Consider the following 21,640-nt stretch of genomic DNA (forward strand, 5'->3'; position numbering starts at 1 on the left):
TTCTTGCTGTTTCAGGCATTGTCTCGAAGAATAACTAAGGTGTGATAGATTACTCCTGACAGTTGTCCCTAGCAGCACAGCTGACAGGCTTTGTGCATTGGCTTTTCTAATGTCATTGTTTTCTAGAAAGGAGACAGTAATAGAATGAAATGGCCGTGCAATTGAATCTGTGGTACATTGTCAAAGGGACCTATTCTGTGTAAATTTTCACAGCACTGTTTTAACACAGCAGGCTCTGTGGTATCATTACGTGCTAGAAATAGCCTCACTTCTGCGTCAGCCTGGGATCAAAAATTGGAAGACTGCTTACAAGGACTTTGGAAAAATGCCACGTTCATCCATTCTACAGCTTCTTCTTCCTGTCATGTCTTTAAAACTAAATTACAAAGGAAATCTTTTTATGCTGGCACTAGTAAGTTAATTTGGATACAAGATGCGTCTTATGTAACTAACAAAGTATGAATGCTATTATTCTCTGTCCTCCCCCTACTTTGCCTGATATATTTGTAAATTTTCTAGATGGAAAAAATATTTTTAAACAATCCATTCTCTTATAAAAAGCTACCGGGTAAAATTGCTTGATTTTGGTTGGATTGGGATAGTATTAAAAGTAATCATTTGTAAAGGTCAACTACAGAATTAAAAATAACTACAGAATTGTATTTAATAGGGGCAATAATGGTCAACCTCTTGCATAATTACAGTCAAAGCAAGTAAAAACCCAAATGAGGTTCTAGAGCAGGGGTGTCAAACTGCCAGCCTGCGCTCCAGATGCGTCACGCCAAAACCACGCCCACCCCATTGCCAGCAGTGGGGAAAAAGTCGCGATACGTCACATGTCACTTGACGTCACGAGTTTGACACCCGTGTTCTAGAGCAAAATGATTTCTACCCATTTTGTTAAGCTACTGACTACACTTAAGTATGGCATGCATTGGAAAGCTGCCTTCAGCTGTGGTACCTTGCCCATTTACCCATTTCTGGCTTTGCAGACTGGCAGGGGGAGGGGAGAGGGATGGTTCCATGCATGTAGGTGGCAAGCATGCACGTGCAGCTCCATTTGCACAAGCGATGTGCACGTACGCATGCCACTCATGCAAATGGAGCACACATGCATGCGCTCACCTACTGCTCGTGCAAGTGAGGATGTGCACACTCGGTCACCCATTTCTGTGACCTGGTTGCAAACAGCTGATGACTGACTAATGGCCTGCAGCCCAGAGACTATAGCTGAATAGAAAAATATATCTTAAAGGCATATAGAGAGACATGGACCATGTAGGTTGTAGATTGATGCAGTTATATTGTAATTCCATATAATTTCTCAAATTTACCCCAGATTTATGTTTTATTACTTATAATATTGAATTTATAGTCAAAAGTCAGAAGAAAAAATGCATTTTGATGAGTAAGCTAAAAATGGGCCACAGTATATGCAGTTATATGGAGCTTCAGAAAGATTGAGGCACTTTAAGCAGAGCAGCAGGTCGAGTTGGCCTTTGAATGAGCAATTTGAAGGTGTGAAGATGAAAAGGCTACAGGTGTGTGTTCTGCTCACAAGAATGCTTGTTGGTATTTTTCTGGTACCATTCTGGGCATTTCATGGCCTGTGGACCACATCCAGCCCTTTGGCGGTCTCCAATCTGCCCCATGGCATTGGCAGTGGGGCTTTGGTGGTCCAGCATTGGTGTCAGGGTTGAGGTGGTATCAGCAGGGAGTGGGGCATCAGCAGAAGGAGCAGGGCAGTGGTCCAGCATTGGTGTCAGGGGCAGGGCAATGGTAGTGTGATGTCATCCTTCCACAACAGGCCCAATTTCTCATGTGGACCCTTGAGAAAATTAATTGCCCACTCCTGTTCTAAATAGATTCTAAGATAATCTAGAAATAGGAGGCCTGTCATGGATTCTTCCTAAATCTGAGCCAGTTCCAAGCGCCAAAAATGCAATCATGTAACCACGTATGTGGGGGAGATGCGGCACAATATTTGCAAAGGCTGCAACTTTACAAGATATAAAACCTTTCCAAGGTTGTTATAACTTTGAACAATTTTTTAAACAACCGGTCATAAATCAAGGTGTACCTGTAAACCCATCCCTCCATCTCAGCAGAGGAATAATTACAGATGGAATTTAGTTGGCACAAGAAAGGCAGATCGGATTATTTAATTCAAGGGATGGGCTACCCACACAAAGAATTGTAGCTGGAAACAAGTAATATATACCCTGCTCATCATATTTGACAGTTCCTTTTGCAAACTACCTCACTGGCTTCAGCATCTGTCAGTTTTGAGTCAAAATAAACATTGAATTTCATGAAAAAAAGAACCAATTATTCCTAGGCTAGCCTGAACTGTTGGATAAATACTAAGCAGATCTCTCCCTTTCCAAAGGCAGGAAGAAAACAGCCAAATTGAAAAAAAATTAAATCCCAGAGCAGACACAAACATAGGCCTGAAGAGAAATTTCCTGGGTATTTGTGGCTTCTATCTTATCTGCAGTAAAGCAATTTAAATAGCAATGTTATATCTGTAAGGTTATGTAATAAACAAGTTCTAAAATACTGAATGCTCCTGCAGAAGAATGAATCTTATTGCTCCAGATGTGAATTTTCATGGGCAATGGGTTGGATCTGTGGACTTACCCAATGCAGCCTGCAATGAGTTTAGGAAATGTTTGCTCTCGCTCTCTCCTGAAGCCCACATTTTTCAATGTAGATATTTTAAAAGCATATATTGGCACATATAGTATTGGGGAGAAAATGATTAACACTTTCCTGTCCAATAGTATAGTGTCTTTTTGTTTTTGTTTTTTGTAAAGTGGTACATCCAGCAATACAATGCATTTCTAAATTTTATCTATTGATATTAGCAAAAAAATGTCACTGAAATCTTACTGTTGATATTGTGATAGTTTCTAAAATTTTGGCAGGCATGGAGTTGAAAAAGAATGTCCAATCTTATATAATAATCTTTTAAAATAATGAAATAATACTACTAGAAAGTCTGCACTACTCAACTGCTTTGAAACTCATTGAATTCGATAGTCAATGCATTTTGATGTGAAAATCTTGCCCCGGTACTCATTGTTTTTTTTTGGTACTCAATGAACAAGCTAGAATCTTTCAGTGTTGGACGCCTTGTGACTCCCTACATTATTCCTTATGGGCCTCCCAGAACCAATTAATGTTGAGTATCAAGGTACCACTATATATAAAATCTTTGGAGAAAAGCATAACAGTATATGTTTATGTGCTAATATTGAAAGCTATTCAGTTCACATGGCAAAAATAAAGTTCCTAAAATTAAACAGATATAGAGAGCTAGAATTCATAGCAGGAACTTGATGCTATAAAGAAATAATATGGGCATGATTGTTGGAAGCACAAGAATGGTATGTATGTGGTGGTTTTATTCTACAAGTCAAACTGTATATAACATCCATTGAATGTGAGTTCATACCGTATTTAAAAGAAGAGCAAACTCCCTAAATAGAAGTTTAAAGAGATTCTATAAGGCTTTTTAGAAACAAATTGTAAAATGTCTTCCTAAATACAGTATAGTAAAGCACACTGGAAATTGAGAAGGATCCTTTCCTGATATTTTTTTCACTAATTTTATTTCACTAATTTTCATTCCATACATCTTTTAAAAAAGTAACAAACATTTAAGAATATGCAAATGCATTATCAACCTTGTCTAAATTAGTATCCTACACAGATATGTTGGTTCCTATAATACTCAATCAGAATTGTTAAGGTTTTTTGAGAATTGAAGTCAAGCATACCTGGAGGGAATCAGGTGGGGGATTTTAAGTTATATGAACCATAAGCACATCATGAAAGAAATAGCATAATTTGAACTTAAACCTCATGTGCAGAAAAACAGCTTGTTTTAGGGTAGTAAAATTATAGAAGAAATTTAACAGTAAAAATACATAAGTTAACAAACTAAGATGCTCTTCAACTCCTAATGATAAAATTTACATTTCTTAGGGTATGACCTCTTTTCAATATCCCCTTTTTGTAATTTTCAAATATATTTTATTTTCCATATTAATCAGATTTCTTGTATGGACATAGTTAATTTCTTCAGAAAAAAATATTTTATTTTACTTCTGGCTTGCTTTTCCACTGGCAAATGTTCAAATATAGATTAAAGAGTGAATACACTCTTATTTTGATAAAGGGAATACTTTTTATACCATTACTCAGTGAACAGAATGTTAGCTATGAATCAAGAACAGTAACTTCTTTATTACACCAAATCAGACAAATGTAACTAAGTTTGGGGGAGGACTTAATCTATATTTGGAAATTTTAAAAGAGTCTTTGTTATAATCCCATAACTTCTAGTGACATTTCAAAGAAAGCACACTCATAAAAATTAGGCAGGGCAATCAGACTGCCAGTCATTATTAAAACACAAATGTCTGTGACTCACTTAAAACTACTTTCCTCCAGTAGTTGTGAATGCGCCAACAGTGGAAGTTTTTAAGAAGAGATTGGACAACTATTTGTCTGAAATGGTATAGGGTTTTCTGCCTGAACATGGGGTTGGACTAGAAGACCTCCAAGGTCCCTTCCAACTGTTATTCTGTTGTATCTATACAATATATCCTGCAAGAATTCCATTCAAACTCTTTAAGGGTTGAGTAAAGTTCTCCAGTAGTGCACGTCAGGGAACGATTGCATTTGTCATTCCAGGATGGGTGCATAACTGTTCCATTTATGTTTCTGCAAATGTAACATTCTGGCTACAAAGCACTCAAACAGCAAAGCACAGAACAGGAAATCAGATCAATCAATCAGTATCACGTTGCGCATCTGCTTACAACCTGTAGTTGGGATTTGGATTTGGATTTGAGAGATGTGCACATTGGCCTGTCTACAGCCATCTACAACTTTCGCTTACCCATCAACCACATCGCAGCATAGGTATGTGACGACAACTACCTGCAGTTGTAGGCAACTAAATCAGCCCTTAGAATGTGTTTCAATTTACTTATCTTTTAAATAATGCCATTGGACCTATGCAGAATATTTTGATTTTTAAAAATATATATTTTTGAATTGAAGACATGGAACAATCAATTAAGTACAGGTTATCTGTTCTAACTATGCAATAACTTTTTAGCAACTTCAAAATTGCTTCCATGTTGTCTTTCAAATTACTGAACTTAACAATTTCCACACATTTCACTGCCCAAATTTCTAGATATTTCCCACAAAAATAGGTTTTCTTCCTGAATAGGATAATGATCATATACCATCAAGCTACACAAGGATAAATGAAAAGATGAAGGTCACATATTTATTTTTTTCTTTTGCTCAGGATCTTAGGATATATCCAGCAGCTAGGTTTGTATGTTTCTTACACCATAATTTGTTCAATTTTGACTTGTTATATAAGCCTAGTATTGTAGTTTGCTTTATGGTTCTGTACAAAACACAGTTATTCTGATTTGTTCAGCAAACCACAACTCAGTACAATATATGAATCAGATGATATATGCACATCCTTCTATTTACTATGCCACTACCTGTAAGAAAGCAACACAACCTTGTGAACTTTCAAGTTTCCTGTTTCGCTATGTATTCAAAATCAATAGTCATTAATATTTGTTTGTGTGTGTGTGTGTGTGTGTGTGTGTGTGTGTGTATAGGGACGCGGTGGCTCAGTGGGTTAGGATGCTGAGTTTGTCAATCAGAAGGTCGGCAGTTTGGCGGGTCGAATCCTGAGTGCCGTGTAACAGAGTGAGCACCTGTTACTCGTCCCAGCTTCTGCCAACCTAGCAGTTCGAAAGCACGTAAAAATGCAAGTAGAAAAATAGGGACCACTCCGGTGGGAAGGTAACGGCGTTCCGTGCGCCTTTGGTGTCTAGTCATGCCGGCCACATGACCACGGAGACGTCCTTGGACAAGCGCTGGCTCTTCGGGTTTGAAACGGAGATGAGCACCGGCCCCTAGTGTGTGTGTGTGTGTGTGTGTGTGTGTATGCTATAGACATATAGACGTGTATATATAAAATGTGTGTTATGTGTATATATTTTTTCGAGAGCAGGCAACAGAATTCAATTTTTAATGTGGACCATTGTGATTACAGTAAACAATGACAATAAAGCTTATGTATCACATACAGTTTTAAATAAAGGCAAAATACTAATCCCTAGTATCATGAACAGTTGGAGAAAATAACAGCAAGTTTAGATTCTTTCTTTGGATAATGGGAGTTATAACCCAACATATATGGAATGGTCGAGATGTTCGCTGACCCTTCAAGATTCTTTTCTGTAGAATGTGTTATTTGCATTACAGAGCAACTCCCTTTCAACCTCGTAAACCTAAAAACCTAAAAGGGCAGCCCAGCGTGTTGACCTCAAACACCGCTCCGCGCCTCCTTCCCGCAGCTTCTAGGCGAGCCCCGAATAAACCGAAGCTCCTCCCTCGGTTTTTTTTTTTCCTGTCACACAGCAGGTGTGAGCCGGCGCAGGCGCACTCGGCTCTTCCTTTCTCATTCCGGTTAACCCTACCCAGAAGCCAAGCAAACTTCTTTGGGAGCTGGGATTTCCAAGTACCGCGCATGCGTCCGAAGTGGGCTTCCCTAAGCAAGATGGCGGAGGGCCGCTGAGGGAGTTGCGGTGAGGGAAGGAAGGGGGCGGTGACGGCGGCAGGTAGAACTCCGGGGAAGGCAAAAGGCCGGCTAAGGTCCGATACCGATTGGAGCAAGACTCGCGCTGAACAGCGAGGATTCCTCGGTCACTGTACTCTTCGGAAATGCGGGGTCAAGGTGGCGGGACGAGAGGTCCTATTACCCCTTTTGCCCGCTGCCGCTTGTAAGCAGTGTCCCGTAGGGCCTGCCCGGCGCCCCGGATGTGTGGGCGGTCATCTCCTGGTTCCTTGGTGGGGCCGAGTCCCCCGAGCACCGGCCGCGACGGAGGCGGCGGCAGAGTTCGGGGAGCTGCGGAGGCTGCGGCGCCGTTGGGTGTGGAGTGCGACGAGGTGGGCAGGTGAGTGGGCGCTTTCGGCGGCGTCTGTCTCTTAGGCCAGGGGTCTTCAAACTTGGCTCTTTTATGACTTGTGGACTTCAACTCCCAGAATTCCTCAGCCAGCAAAGCTGGCTGAGGAATTCTGGGAGTTGAAGTCCACAAGTCATAAAAGGGCCAAGTTTGAAGACCCCTGCGTCTAGGCGGACATGCGCCTTCTCCCCGGGCACGGCGGCTGCGAAGAACACGCCTGCCTGCCTGCCTGCCTTTTTCCTCTCCCGCCTCTTTTTCTTTTTCTTTTTTGTCTCTCAGCTTTGGCTCCGGCAAATCTTGAGGTATTGACTTGCCAGCCAAAGCGATCCTGGCCTTTTAGGGGGCGTTGCGTCTTTCAGATCCTCCCACTTTGACGGGATCGCAGACATGATCGCCCCCATTGTCTGGCTGGCTTCTGAAAAATCTTAACCATGGCAAGTGGAGATTCGGAGACGAGGCTTGACGTTCCTGGTAAATAACGACGTGCTGCTTGAAATCCTGGAGTTTGATAACTCTCGATGGCCCGTTGGCTTAAGCTTTTCTTTAAAAAAAAAAGGGAAAAAAAAGGTTGAGGTCCAGCGCCGTCTCGTAAGAAGCTCGTTTCCTGTTTGGGCACTTCCCCCTAAGCGTTTACTTATTATTAGCCCTCGAAGGAAACGAGATGCTGGATCGGATAGGCTTTTTTTTTGTTCCCTTCCAGGATTCTTTAAGGCTTTCTTATATGGCAGAAGCTGGGTACGGATTTTTAGGAAGAACGGCTCCTAGTAAAAGTTGGATAAGTATGGGTGAGCGTGCGGACTCTGGAGGGTAATTAACAGGTGAATTACAGGTATACACAAAGAAACACTTGTTTGTGAATCTTGTCAAAAAATCTTGACAGTACATTTTGAGCTGTGGAATAGGCTTAATGTGTGCACTGTGTGCCTTGATTTGCTATAGTCAGTAATCCTTCTATTATTCGCTGAAGTGAGGATGTCTACTCTCGGTGGTAACATTTTCTTGCCTCTTAAATTTTATCCTTGCTATTATTCTCGAGAATGGTGATTCCCCTTCCCCTTTCCGTCCATATATAAATTTAATAAAGTAGCAATTTTTATCTGGGTCAAAGATATTTCAAACACCACATCCCCTAGATCAGGGGTCTTCAAACTTGGCCCTTTTATGACTTGTGGACTTCAACTCCCAGAATTCCTCAGCCAGCTCTGGCTGAGGAATTCTGGGAGTTGAAGTCCACAAGTCATAAAAGGGCCAAGTTTGAAGACCCCTGCCCTAGATAATATAGCTTCTTGGGGATCTATAGTGTTTGCCTAATATGAAGACTACTAAATTCCAAGAGGATGCACACCAAACTGTTATATTCTTAGTACCTTTTGTCCTGATGGGTAAGTGCACTTTTCAAGTAGTTGAAATGATTGTGGGATGACTATAATTCATTAGTAGCACATGCATATTTTTTTATTCAAAAGGTCCTAGGTTCTGTTTTTAGCATCTTCAATCAAATATGAGGAATATGTCATGTTTGAAATTTAAAGAAGTATTACCAAACGGAATGAACTATTTGGCTGGTTTAGAGTAATGTCATAGTTCTCTTTAGATAAGCAGCTTTATAAAACTTACATGATGTGACCAATAAAAAGAAAACATTTTAAAAATACTGTAATAGTAGAGAAGGTAATTCATTTTTAATGCAATGTCAGGAGCTATGAATAAAGAACAATAGGTTACTAATAACTTTAACCTTGACTTTTAATCTTTATCGGATTAATATTGTATATTAACGTTTTATTTAGCTGATGGGTAGGGAATGAGATAAGTTGTATTTTGTTAAATCGGTATATTGGTTCACTCAGCATCAGTGATAGAATTATTCAGATATTTCAAGTTTTCATGATTTTATTGAAGCCAGGCTTGTTTATTGAAGCTAATCCTTCCACTATATATTTTGTCTACTTAGATATATTGTATGGAGGCAGAGGGAATCTAACTTTTGTTCTTCAGGTAAGTGTGATATATTTGGGGAGGGACATGTTTGTGAATGTATCTTTCCATGAGTTATTCAGTGGTGACATCTGTTGTTGGACTACTTTTATTCCTACTTTATACTTGCCTTGATGAGATTAGTAGTAAGTACTACTGAATCTGGCAAATACTAATAACAGTAATAATAATAATGATGTTGAAAGGGACCTTGGAGGCCATCTAGTCCAACCCCTGCTCAGGCAAAAAACCCTATACCATTTCAGACAAATGGCTGTCCAATCTCTTCTTAAAAACTTCCAGTGTTTGGAGCATTCACAGCTTCTGGAGGCAGGTTCCACTGATTAATTGTTCTAACTTTCATGAAATTTCTCCTTAGTTCTAGGTTGCTTCTCCCTTTGGTCAGTTTCCATCAGTTGCTTCTTGTCTTGCCTTCAGGTGCTTTGGAGAATAGCTTGACTCCCTCTGTGAATAATGTATTGCTGTTTATAGTTACCATTAATATGAAAGTTGTTGGAAGCTTATAATACCCTATGGTACTTCTAGGCAGTCACTATGCCACTTGGATGCACTTACTAACATGATTTCTCAGTACTGAACCAAAGTTAAAAATCAGTTTAGCTAAGGCAAGATTTGTCTGATACAATAAGTATTTTATATCTGGAAGATAGATCTATTGATCATTGTAGGGTGAATGATAAATGTTTAATGGTGTAATGCTATGCCAAATACTTTTGAATAACATGAGACAGAAAAATTATTTCCCCATGATCTTTTCCATTTTCTACCTCCATGTTTGTGGAAGCTTTGCATGTCTATAACATCATAGATAAATTTTTATCTAGATATTTCCAGCTGTGAAAAGGGTTTTCCCCCATAAATAGCAGTTTATTGCTTGTATATAAGGGGTTTTCTGAAAATGTCTGTAACTAGGATAACTTTGAGATTCTGCATGGTAGACTGCATGGTAGGTAGTTGACACAGAAAAGTGTCTTTTTACAAAGAGAAGCTGATGTGTGCACAGATAGGGTGACATTAGAAAAGTAATAGTAGCTTTTTAAAAATATAAATAGCCAATCCATTTGGAATGTTTCTTTTAGAACTGTTCTAATTTATTTTCAGTATATATTTTTAAAGTCCTCCATTTATATAAATTCCTTAATCAGTTACCAGCCTATAACACAAATGTTTTTTCTTATCTTATAATAACCATCTTTGCTTAAGAACTTGAAACAATATAAAAACATTCCAAATCACCCTTGTTCATTACTTCTCAAATAATTCTAAATAGCTAATGAAACAGGGTTTATATTAACAGAGACTATATGGAGTCTTAAGCAAGACTTGCTGTGTATATTTGGCAATTTTGTTTTTAAGATTTGCATTTTTTGCTGTTGGTAGTTGTAATCCTTTTGTAACAAGCAAGAACTATAGTAGAAGGAATGTGTAGAATTGCACAACTGTGACTGGCTTCATGGTGGCTGAAAGTGACACATGAATTACTTCCAGTATTATTTCAACCCCATAGCATGTAATGGAAGATAATCATTATGAGCATTTATGTTCTGATGTAGCATTTTGAATAGATTCTTAGCTATAGTGAAAGTTACATTGCCATATTGAACCAGTGTATCAGTTTGTGCAAGAATTTTGTGGGCACTTGGGTGTATCTTGAATTCATAATACTTTTGGAATAGATGGAGTATGAACATTGGGAATTTTCTTAAGCTGCCTTTGTGAAAGCTTTGTGCGCAGTAAATTGTAACACAAGTAGAGTCTGACTCTAAACCAAGGAACAAGTATGGGAATTTTCTTCAGTGTGTAAGGTTAGCATGTTAAGATTTTAAAATTATAAAATTTTCTTTATGTTAACAGTATGTCTTTGGTTTTATTTCATATGGTAAGAATTGACTTTTTACTAGTTATGTTAAGCCTGTGTGATATTGAATTAATGTGGAACTGTGTATTTCACTAACTTTTTGGTGCCAGCTCAAGTGACAGCTCGCTAATTAGATGTCATTGTTAGACCTTGAGAACTGGACTTGGTTCATGAAGTTTTTTCCAAAAATGTTTCAAGTGTAATGCATTTAAAAGAGTAAATTGAATGGGGAAAAAAGTTCTTGTCCTCTTTAAGCAGTGAGTTTGTGTACTTCTCTGTTAGCATGAAAAAGTAGGTCTTTATGCTATTCTTATTTTTACTAAGGAACAAAATATCTTAACTTCAGCTGTTGAAATAGTTTGCTTCAGAAAAGTCTTGGTTATATTACATTAAATTAGTAATTGTGTAAAGATTAAAATTGGATTTATTTTTATAGCATTAATGTATAACATTGCTTTAAATATATATATTTATTTTATTTTTATAAATAAAAAGGTAAAGGTTCCCCCGCACATGCGTGCTAGTCGTTTCCGACTCTAGGGGCCGGTGCTCATCTCCGTTTCAATACATCTACCTATATGTCAAAACTACATTCTTCTAAGCATATCCAATGTGAAAAGCAAAAAAAGCAAGTATTTTATCAAGTAAGACTGTACATAAAATGTAGCTGCCCCTTGAATAGTTACTAAATGGCAGAAAATATTAGGATGAAGACTCATTACTAACATTACATTCATTTCTGCAACTCTCCCAGTTAAGTGTTTTTACAATGATAACCAGTATTTTCTCTATTATTTATGTATTGAATCTCTTATCTTCATTTTGAAGTAAGACTGTCATATCATAAGAAGATATGCAATTATTAATTCAGTGCTATAGCCTTTCTCAGTTATTTCTACTATTTGTGCATAAAAATAATTTTACTTTGTTTACATTCCCAGCTTCTATCACTGCAATTTCAACATAGTTGATGTAAATAATATTTGTATTCCATTCTTGTTATAAAATGTAATAGTTAATTAGGTTCTTTTGGCAAGTTTTTGCCTCTGATTAAATTTTTCCTGTAAGAAGCTTTTCCATGTTTTTTATTCATAAATTAATTTCTTGTAAGTAGTTAGAATTCAAAATATTTTTAGAATTTATAATAGAGCTTAATTAGTTAAATGGACAGGGTTCTCTTGTAATTTGATGGTGATTACAAATAAGCACAAATCTGAGTTATTACCACAAATACAATTCAATATATTTTATCTAATTTATTTTCAAACCATACTAGAATTATTCTTGTAAATAACTGACAAAGGCAAGGAACCTTTTTCATATCCTTTTCATGTAAAACTCAGTGACATAACATTTTGTTTTAAAATATATTGTTAAGCATTTTTAATAGAATTCTTGAAATAGTAACCATTTTAACCATTTTATGACAATTCTTCCCATTTGAAAAATTCCCCCAAAAGACCATTTTCCATTCCTATCATGTGGGTCATCATATTTAGGTGTTTGATTAGTGCAGTTAAACATGTTTATAATATTATACATAGCTTTTCAAGACTGGAATGAAAGACTGTTATTTTCATACTTTATATCCTTCATATACTAACACGTCACTCAGATATATTTATGGGCCAGTATGGGGAAGGAAGGGTTAAGGGCAGGGGTTCCCAACTAGGGCTGCAAGATGATATTCCAGGGGGTGCAAAAACTTGGGTTTTCAAAATTATAGTGTATATGCATAATTCATTGCCGTTATTTTGAACTTTTGTAGGGGGTGCGATAATAGTGTTCTAGGGGTGCGGGGTATAGAAAAGGTTAGGAACTACTGGTTAAGGGGAATCTGTAGCATTTGATTTCAGATGGTATTGATGACCTTAGTTTAACAAAGTAGGAAGCTGGATATTGCTCAGGACTTTTGTGTGTCTTATCACAGAGGGTGATAGAATGATCTGTGGCTCAGTGATTTAACTGGGGTAGGTGGAGCTGGAATTGACAGTTTTTTATATGATGGTCTAATGCTTCATTGCAACATTGGTGAGGATTATTGTGCCTAGTTTTCTTATTGTTCCATAGACAAAAATGTGAGGTTGAAAATCAGTATTTTTTGGTTCAATTTCAGTGATCTCAAACGTTAATAGAAAAAAGCTGGGTTTGATTTCATTATTAAAGAAATGAGTGTATATTTTAAAAATGGTTATTTTAAAGCATTGTTTTATTTTATTTGCTTTTCTAAGTTCTAAACAATATAGTGCAGCGATTCACAAACTTTCTTAGTTCACAATGCCCTTAGAACACCCTATATTCTTAGCTGCTACTAACAATAGACTACCCACATATAATAATCCCCCAATGTGAAGGACTACCTTGATGTGGTTGTGGGGCTTATGTGCTCTGAGAAAGAGGAGAAATATGGCAGAGGTTCAGCCATACTAAACTGTCTCATTAGAGGAGTCAGCCTCTGCCATCAACAATATGATGATATATAATTTATAGGAACCCATACTGGACCAGTTGCTGCCAGGTCAAAAAGGACCATGCTAGGTGTTTGAGTTCCTGGACATCTGTTAGAAAGTGAGTTACAGGACTCAGAACTATTGGCTAACAAGGCCAGCAGGTGCAGAACTGCTGGAAGAAAAATTGTTCACTCGTTGCAAAATATAGAAAGATTAAGATCCTGTAACAATACATTTAACAACATCAAACAGCATCTGCTTATCCCAAATCCTTGGGAAGGACTAAATAGGTTGATAAAATTGCCAGGTTAAGTCTAAACATCTGGCCGACTGTGTGACCAACCATCATAATAAGCCCTCAGTGAGACAGTATTTTTATGTGGATGTGGAGCTTGCATGTCCTGAGGAAGACGAGAGCTATGCCAGAGGTTCAACCATACAGGACAGGTCTCAACATAAAAGCAGACGAAGAGCATCCCCCCCCATAAACAATTTGGTGAGATGAAAATTACAAACCCTCTATCAGATCAGTTATCTCCCAGGTCAACAAGGACCACACTTGGTGTTTGAGTTTCTGGACTGTTGGTGACAACTGGCTACAGGACTCAGGACTTTGGCTAAGCAGTCAGGGCCAGCTGCAGAACTACTGGAAGAAAAGTTGCTTGCCCATGGCAAATATTCAAAGACCCCAAACAAAGAAATAATAATTTGCTGTTGCAAATCAAGTTCAAAGAAAAGAGGATATTTGAAAAGAATGTACCATTTCTAGAAAGAAAAAGATCCAGAATCAGAAATAATAGGACAGAGATTAATAGATCATTACTAATTTATAATATGAAATAAAGTATTCACAGAAGTAGAATTGGAAGAACTGCAAATGTCTGTCCAGGGCAAAGAAATCAAAGCTTTGCCGAAAGTAATTTAGACAGTAGAAACAAGCCAGGGGAGAGTTGATAATAAAACCTGCCTCACAATTGAACTATTTTCATTTGCAAACCAACCATCCCTTCCTCTACCTTCTCCTCAGAAGACAAAGTACTCTAATTGGAAAAGAAGAATATGAAATGAAGAATAACTGAGCACCTAGAACTGCAGAAAAAAACACAGAATAAAGTTGCCAGAATTGAAATTTTATTACAAAAAAGCTTCAGTATTAAAAGATGCCAATACTATATAAGCATCACCACACTGCAAGAAACAGATCAACTGATGGGACAGCTTAGTTGCTGCTGTAACTGAATATCTTGGATGCAAAATGCACAAAGAAGAAAAAAAGACAAATATCAGAATGGATGATCAGGTTTGAGAATAATATGATGCAACATTGAATGCAAGCAAGCTAGAATAGAAGTGAAGGCAAAAAAAGCTGAAGAACAAGACCAAGTTACACCTGATTAAGAAATATCACCTAGAGACAGGATCAAGGAAGCACTGGAAATAATAAAGGAGAAAATAACAGCCACAGCCAAGAAAATCAGCAGGTACGAAGCTTGAGTTGCTCACTACAAACAGAATTTCCAATTTCAGTTAAATATTTCTACTAATCTACCAATGTAATGGAATGAACCAGCCAACACCTTATACAGAATACGGTAGATACGTATATCTGAGGGCAGCTATGAGACAACCCAAAGAAGTACAACGTGAATGCAGTTTGGATAAAGGAGGTGAAAAGGGGGGGGGGGAAAGCTGAGATGGAAGAACTTGTAATAGCAACAGAAATGGTGGAGAAAAGGGCAAGGAAAATTAAGAACTGGTCAGCACCAGGTGAAGATGAACTGCATTTATTTAACTGATCTGCACCGACTCATTGCCAAGCAGTTTAACAAATACTGCAAGGAGGTGAAATTGAAGATTGGTTAACATCTGGCAAAACCTACCTGATAATGAAAGAGCCAACAAAAGGGGCACCACTAGGCAACTACAGGTTGATTATTCGCTTACCTGTAACTTTCAGGTTATTAACTGGTTTGATAGTTGATGCATCTAATTGAAAATAAACTCTTTCCATCTGACCAGTAAGGAAACTATCCAAACAGCAGCAGGACAAAAGATCAGTTCTTAATTAACAAGATGATTTGAGAAAACTCTTAGAAAAGGAAGATCAACTTTAATGTAGCTTAGACTGTGATTACTAGAAGGCTTCCCTATGTCCCTTTGGCTCCCTTTTTACATTACTGGATAATTAAGTGCCTAGAAATAATAAGAATCAGTAAAAACATATGAAGCTTTGTGCAAAATTCAGTAGTACAGTGGAAGACAGTTTCTAGTTGGTGATAAACCAATACAGGTTAACATTGAGAGAGGAATCTTTCACATAGGCTCACCATGACCACTACTGTATGTCATTGCATTGATTTCAATAGTACTGAACAAGTCAGACTATGGTTATCAAACATCAAAAACATCTGCCAGGTGATCTTCTTTACATGGACAATCTGAAACTGTATGGAAAACTACCATCTGAAATAGAATCATTGCTCAACACTGCCTTATCTTCACCCAAGATATTACAGTGAAGTTTGGACTGGACAAATATGCCACCTACTCTATCAGCAGGGGAAAAATATTGGAAACTGAAGAAATCCGGATGATCAAGAATATGGATGAAGATGATCATTATGAACACCTGAGCATCCTTCAAGCTGACAACATCAAGCACACTGTAGTCAAGAAGGTTAGTATCTTAAGTCAAAGTCAAAACTCAGTGGCAGAAATGCCATGAAGGTAATTAACACCTGGGTAATCCCAACATTAGATATAAAGCTGGAATAGTGAATTGGACTCAAGCAGACGTAGAAGCCCTAGATAGGAAGAGAAGAAAAATAGTAACAGTGATTTATTCCTTTCATCCATATAGTGATTTTGACAAGAGACTATTTACCAAGATGCATAGGTGGCATGGAAGAAGAAAAAGAGACATTGGGTGAATATTTGAAGAACAGTGAAGAAGATGCACTAGAAGCTAGTATACAATGAAGGTTCACTGAATACCAGAGAGTCTAAATTGGCCATTACATAAAAACAATAGCAGGCAAAGCAGATAAAAACAAGACCTGGCAATGTCTAAGAGCAGGAAAATTGATGAAAGACGGTAATTATGGCTTCATAAGAACAAGCCTTAAGAACAAATGCATATAAAGCTACAATTGAAAAGACAACAACAGATAGCAAAGAAGCTGAAGAAACAATGGACCATGTACTTAGCTGCTGCAAGAAGATTGCACAAACTAATTATAAATAATGGCATGAGAAAATAGCAACAATGGTTTATTGGAATATCTGCAAGAAATATCACTTGGCTGAAAGCCTGAACTGGTGGAACCATAAATGGAGTAATAGAAAATAAAAATAAAAATGTTCTGGACTTTAAATTTGGCAGTGACAGATAAGCAGATGAGTGTAGTATCTGCTACACAACACTCCAGACATAACAATTGTTGATAAGAAAGGATGAGAAAGTCTGGATAATGGATGTGGCAATATCTGGAGACAGCAGAATAGAAGAAATAACTGTAGAAAATCACAAAAAACCTGCAAATGGAAGTAGAATGACTGTGGCAAAAAAAGAGTTATTACCAATAGAATAGGTACCTTGGGTGCTAGTCCAAAACATCTGGAGCACCACATGAACACCATTGGCATTGACAAAATCACCAGCCAATTGCAAAAGGCAGCTTTACTTATAATAGTTTACATCCTGCGATGGTATCTTTAATATTTTTAAACAACAGCATCTGCCTAACCCAGGTTGTTAGGAAGGACTCAATAGATGGTCAAAAGTGCCAAGTCCAGTCTAAACATCTGGCTGACTGTGCAACCAAACATAATAATAAAAACATAAAAAGAGCAGTGATAAACTAATTCCATATTGTTGCCAAAAAAATTAGATGGATGTCTCCATAGTCTACTTGAGGAAGACTTTGTTATAAATTATAGCAAACTAAAAATAACTTTGTAAAGTATAGACAATGTTACTTTAAAATCTATGTTGTGTTTTAAACTGTTTTAAATTAATTACCATTATTACCATTATTACAGGAACCTGATTGTATAAATAGGAAATGAAAGCAATTTTTGTTAGCAAACTATCCTAAAGCAGGATCCTGTAATTTAAATGTAAATGGATTAAATGACTGTCAGGTTTAGTAATAGAAAACAGATCTGAAGTGGCTCTCCCTGTAATCAAAGGAGTTAATTCTTTTCCATAGTAACAATTTGAGTTCATTATCAATTGCCATTAACATACAAATATTACTTTTGAAAAATTCCATCTCGGTGCAGAGATAAATCCTTCAGCTAAATAGGATAAAAGAATTCTGTTTTGGATACGTTTTTCCCCCCAAGTCCAGCTGTTACCGTAGTTTTCCCCTGACTCCATTTTATTTTGTTTTCTTTGCTCTGTAAAGGTTGTGTCCTTTCCTGTTCTTGTTGACAAGTTACCCCTCCCCTCTCTGTGTAGATTGTCCAGGCAGCAAGTCAGGGTGAGTAGGAAAAGGAAGCGTTGGGTATGAACCATAGTCTGTTACATTCTCCGAAGCAAGCAGGCCATTGGCTGAACTGGGCTGGGCACCCACGTGATTGGAATGTGGCTGTATTGCTCTAACTGTAGCGCAGTCATTGAATACAGGAGGCTACTGGATATTGTAGACTGAATGGAGGTGCAGTCAGCATCGGAGATGGGGTAGGTGTACATTGGCATTGTACTCTTAATAGAAATTAGCATTTGTATCTGTGGCAATGGGCTGATCCATGCATTTGTATTGACAAATAATAGAGAGGGCAGCCTGGTTGTTTTTACCCATCTCCTCATTTTGACTTGTAGAGAAATATACAAGAGATAGATTCTTAGCATTATAATCCCTGTTTTTGACAGGCTGGAAGAAGGTGGTAATGGTGCACTTAGAAGGCAGTTGAAAAAAATAAGATGTCTTTATCGGGAACAAAAGATTGTTTTAAAGGTTTGACATAGAAAATGGGAAAATGGTATCTTAGGAGACGGATAAAGGGCAACAAAGAATGAAACGGATTCATTGCTTAGAGGAATGAGAACTGAGCCCATTGAAATCCTCTGGTTCTCCTCCTCCTCCTCCTCCTCCTCCTCCTCCCCCTCTCCCCTCCTGTCACAGAAGCAGCAGCCAGAGAGAAAGACACAAAGCCACATAGGAGATGCCTTGATGTGAATCGTAACAGCCCTGCAAAATAGAGGCTGTAGGGGGAAGATGAGGCAAGTATTATAGAAACTGAATTATTTTAGCTTTGAAATATTTACTTTGACATTGGGAAGCCAGGAAGATTCTGTACTGAAAATGGTGCAAAATCATATGCCTTTGTTACTGACACGATGTATAAGTGGCACTTCTGCGGTTTACTGCAGCAGTTTTTGCTTCCTTACTTAAAAAGAAAAAGCTACCTAGAGACGAGAATGTTTCCTGCACTGCTGCAATCAGGAATGTAATAAAGCAGCTGCCACCTGGAAAAAAAAGCAATTGCTGAAATAGAAAATAAAGCTGTATATTGGGTTTCTCATTTTCTTTGATCATCCACCCAGCCGAAGCTATCTGAATTATATTCATCATCAACAAGACTCAGAGTTATTCAGTCTTGGATAATATTAATAATAAATAGCAAATGAGGTGTTTTTCTTTTTTTTTCTTGTCATATGGTTCTTTTAATGTAATAATTAGGTCATCCTAGACTTAGGTATTTCAGTATGGATGAAAAATGAAGGATTTTTCAGTATCAGTAGATTTATAAATAGTAAAGTAAAGCAATGATTTTAAAGTAAATGGATAAATTGAGAATAATATTTGGTAACATAAGCAGCAGATAGCATTTTAGAAGAAATTTGCTGCTTTTGTGGGAGGAGGGGGTTAGCCCAGATTATTTTTTAAAACTCGTTATCCTAAATTTAGAAATGCTATTTTTTTTCTACATGTGTATGCTTTTATTTTCCTGTTTTTGTTGGAACATTAATTGCATTCATGAAAATTGTCTAATTTTAGTTATATCCACCAATATTCCTTATTTTTAAAAAATGGGGAGGAAGACTTAACTATAGTTAGGGCAGGCCAGTTGAAACCCATGGAGGCTTCAGTCATGAATAAATGGAATCCCATTGATTTCAACTGGTCTTTAATCTTGAATCACATCTAATTTGTTTTTAGAAAGTGGGTAAATTAAGATGTTATTTCAAGATAATTAGTTATGATTTTAATAATTATAGCAAAGGGTATAAAATATAACCTGCCATTTAAATAATTTTTATTGAACAGAACTAAATAACAATGCTATATATATCATCTGGTACTGAAGTTCCATTGAACTCAACGCTATTTTTTTGTTGCTTAACGTGTAGAGGTTTGCACTTGATATCTATATAAAAATATTGTATGAATACTTTTGTATAAAATGTATTTTAGTATATGTAATTTTAACCATTCAGACTTAAACATATTACTATATAAATTGGTAGTAGTCCCAAAAGGATAACAAGTAATAACTATGGCACTTAATAGTAGCAGAAGATAAAGGGAAAATAATCTACCAATAAAGGAGAATATTTATAGCTCAGGTTGAAATGAGGGGTCCTTGGTGCTCTCTGAGCTTGGTTGTTTTCTTGCAGATATTTCATTACCCAAACTAGGTAACATCAGTGCAAGTGAATAATCTTCTAGGCAATAATCTACTCAGTTTTGTGGGTGTGGACAGAAAGATACATCCTATTAGCATGATATATAGCACAAAACTAGTTGGGTATCCTTGCTGCTAGTCCTCTATGTGCAAGGAAAATGCAGAGAGAGATGTGCCCTTTATGCTTGGTGAATGGGGAAAATGCAATTTCACTGACCTCTTAGTTGGATTGAATTTATACTGTATTTATATGTTGTGTAAACTATAATCAATAATATATAATCAGCAAATTGCAATGAAGAAGACAAAACCTAAGCCATACAATGCAAGTGACAAATAATGCTTCCTAATCCTAAACTTTGGAAGCACATGAAATGCTAGTATGGAATACATGTGCAGAACAGCAGAATGATTGACAACATAATGATGATGATGATGATGATGATGATGATGATGTTGGAAGGGACCTTGGAGGTCATCTAGTCCAACCCCCTGCTCAGGCAGGAAACTCTATACTGTTTCAGGCAAATGGCTGTCCAGTCTCTTCTTAAAAACTTCCAGTGTTGGAACTTTCACCACTTCTGGAGGCAGCTTGTTCCACTGGTTAATTGTTCTAACTGTCAGGAAGTTTCTCCTTAGTTCTAGGTTGCTTCTCTCCTTGACTAGTTTCCATCCGTTGCTTCTTGTCCTGCTTTCAGGTGCTTTGGAGAATAGCTTGACTCCCTCTTCTTTGTGGCAGCCCCTGAGATATTGGAACACTGCTATCATGTCACCCCTCACCTTTTTCTTCATTAAACTACACATACCCAATTCTAACTGTCAGGAAGTTTCTCCTTAGTTCTAGGTTGCTTCTCTCCTTGACTAGTTTCCATCCATTGCTTCTTGTCCTGTTGGAGGGCAATTAAAACCATACAATACAAAAGTTAAAATAAATTTGAAACAATTAATTAAATTTAAGCCCAAAAGTTAAAACTTTAAAACCCAATTAAAAACCCCTCAGTCTAGGCCAGACAGCTCAAAGAGCCAAGTTTTTAAGTCCCGGCGAAATGAACGGAGGTCGGGGGCAGTCCTAAGTTCCATAGGAAGTTAGTTCCAAAGGGCAGGCGCACCCACAGAGAAGGCCCTCTCTCTGGGAGTCACCCGCCGGCAATCCTTCACCGGCGGTACCCTAAGAAGGCCCTCCCTGTGGGAGCGCAAGTTAAGTTAGCAATAGCCTTCATTCTATGTATATGCCTGCTTATTAGGGCTTTCGGGGGCCCCCAAGCGGCATTATTACAAAGTCAGCTTATTGCCCCCAACAATCTGGGTCCTCATTTTACCTACCTCGGAAGGATGGAAGGCTGTCAACCTTGAGCCTGGTGGGACTCGAACCTGCACTAATTGCAGGCAGCTGGTGTTACTTAAGGAGGCATTAGCCCACTGCTCCACCAAGGCTCTTTTTAATTATCCTACCCATATTGACTTACCTTTAAGATTTTTCTTATTTTGGGAAGTTACTATATAGAATATGGCTTCTTATCCTTCCTGGATGGTAAAAGCGAACTGACACTTCCAGTTGATGGCCTGAATTGTGAATGTGTCCCCAACCCCAGGGCCGCAGCCCGGTGAAGGCCCTTGCCTGCCGCTTCCGTGACCCGGTTCTGAAAGGGCTGCAGCCCAGTTAACAGGCTGTGGCCCTTTCAGAACTG

The 21,640-nt window shown here is 37.8% G+C and overlaps 1 protein-coding gene across 5 annotated transcripts in view; it reads left to right on the top strand.

Annotated features, from left to right (window-relative positions):
* Positions 1 to 6,561: 6,561 nt before the first annotated feature.
* The window catches only part of APC (APC regulator of WNT signaling pathway), a 79,978-nt gene continuing 64,899 nt past the window's right edge, over positions 6,562 to 21,640 (top strand). For 2 of the 5 annotated variants that reach the window (XM_081320272.1, XM_081320276.1), the window contains exons 1-2: positions 6,562 to 7,004; positions 8,968 to 9,011. The gene's annotated coding sequence lies outside the window, so the exon portion shown is untranslated. Of the gene's footprint in view, positions 7,005 to 8,967; positions 9,012 to 11,303; positions 11,502 to 18,448; positions 18,547 to 21,640 lie in introns of those variants that run through there. The other 3 variants (XM_081320273.1, XM_081320274.1, XM_081320275.1) reach the window with 3 other exon arrangements.

The sequence above is a fragment of the Vipera berus genome (genome assembly GCF_964194415.1).
Source record: "Vipera berus genome assembly, chromosome: 2".
Lineage (NCBI taxonomy): Eukaryota > Metazoa > Chordata > Lepidosauria > Squamata > Viperidae > Vipera > Vipera berus.